The sequence below is a fragment of the Cervus canadensis genome, chromosome X, assembly GCF_019320065.1.
Source record: "Cervus canadensis isolate Bull #8, Minnesota chromosome X, ASM1932006v1, whole genome shotgun sequence".
Classification (NCBI taxonomy): Eukaryota; Metazoa; Chordata; class Mammalia; order Artiodactyla; family Cervidae; genus Cervus; species Cervus canadensis.
In genome coordinates this window covers 99,779,082-99,780,759 of record NC_057419.1, presented here as the reverse complement: position 1 = coordinate 99,780,759, position 1,678 = coordinate 99,779,082, and the positions used below count along the sequence as shown (strand labels likewise).

General features: G+C 42.2%; 1 non-coding gene across 1 annotated transcript; it reads right to left on the bottom strand.

The window, feature by feature from the left end:
* Nucleotides 1-1,091: 1,091 nt before the first annotated feature.
* LOC122436069 lies at nt 1,092-1,198 on the bottom strand. Its single transcript, XR_006267841.1, has one exon. It is a non-coding gene; the product is annotated as a U6 spliceosomal RNA (small nuclear RNA).
* Between the last annotated feature and the right edge of the window lie 480 nt (nt 1,199-1,678).

Genomic DNA, 1,678 nt, shown 5'->3' with positions numbered 1-1,678 from the left:
AGGGTTAATTTTAAATTTACATCAGATCTACTTCTGTGACTTTAACCCTTTTTTAATTTTTATTTCTTTTTTTCCCTTTATTTTTATTAGTTGGAGGCTAATTACTTTACAATATTGTAGTGGTTTTTTTTGCCATACACTGACATGAATCAGTCATGGATTTACATGTGTTCCCCATCCTGAACCCCCCTCCCACCTGCCTCCCTATCCTATCTCTCTGGGTCATCCCAGTGCACCAGCCCTGAGCACTTGTCTCATGCATCCAACCTGGGCTGGCAATCTGTTTCACACTTGATAATATACATGTTTCAATACTATTCTCTCAGATCATCCCACCCTCGCCTTCTCCCATAGAGTCCAAAAGTCTGTTCTATATATCTGTGTCTCTTTTTCTGTCTTGCATACAGGGTTATCATTCCCATCTTTCTAAATTCCATATATATGCATTAGTATACTGTATTGGGGTTTTTCTTTCTGGCTTACTTCACTCTGTATAAGGGGCTCCAGTTTCATCCACCTCATTAGAACTGATTCAAATGAATTTTTTTAAATGGCTGAGTAATATTACATTGTGTATATGTACCATAGCTTCCTTATCCATTCGTCTGCTGATGGGCATCTAGATTGCTTCCATGTCCTGGCTATTATAAACAGCGTTGCGATGAACATTGGGGTGCACGTGTCTCTTTCAGATCTGGTTTCCTCAGTGTGTATGCCCAGGAGTGGTATTGCTGGGTCATATGGCAGTTCTATTTCCAGTTTTTTAAGGAATCTCCACACTGTTCTCCATAGTGGCTGTACTAGTTTGCATTCCCACCAACAGTGTAAGAGGGTTCCCTTTTCTCCACACCCTCTCCAGCATTTATTGCTTGTAGACTTTTGGATAGCAGCCATCCTGACTGGTGTGTAATGGTACCTCATTGTGGTTTTGATTTGCATTTCTCTGATAATGAGTGATGTTGAGCATCTTTTCATGTGTTTGTTAGCCATCTGTATGTCTTCTTTGGAGAAATGTCTGTTTAGATCCTTGGCCCATTTTTTTGATTGGGTCATTTATTTTTCTGGAATTTAGCTGCAGGAGTATCTTGTATAAAAATATGGAAGGCTTCATGAATTTGCATGTCATCCTTGCGCAGGGGCCATGCTAATCTTCTCTGTATCATTCCAATTTTAGTATATGTGCTGCTGAAGCCAGCACCCTTTTTTGTTATTATAAACATACATAATGGCCTGCCTCAAGGAGATAACCTGAGCCACCCACCTGTGAAGGACTGTAAGGAAGTAAAACTAAGACATTCCCCTGCCTGAGCCTTGCCTTTCTAGGGGACATTTGCAAGGAACGAATAGTCTTTTTTACTTTGTTTCCTCACCTCCCCCCCCATCTGTGATCCGTAAAAGAACCTGGCAACCAGGCACTGGTAAGATGGTTACTTTGAGGTGCTAGTCTGCCATCTTCTCAGTCAGCTGGCTCCACCATTTAAGTCTCTTCCTTGCCTCAACACCTCATCTCGGGGACTCATTGGCCTGTTGTACAACGAGTGGAGTGAGCTTGAACTCAGTAACAATTTGGCCTAGCCAGTTAAGAGCCTTGTGATCATGGCTAGCTGGCCCTGAACAGGGATTTTGGGGGCAAGATCCTAGCAGCTGCTGGAATCATTTGTCCTGAGGTTCTTTGCTT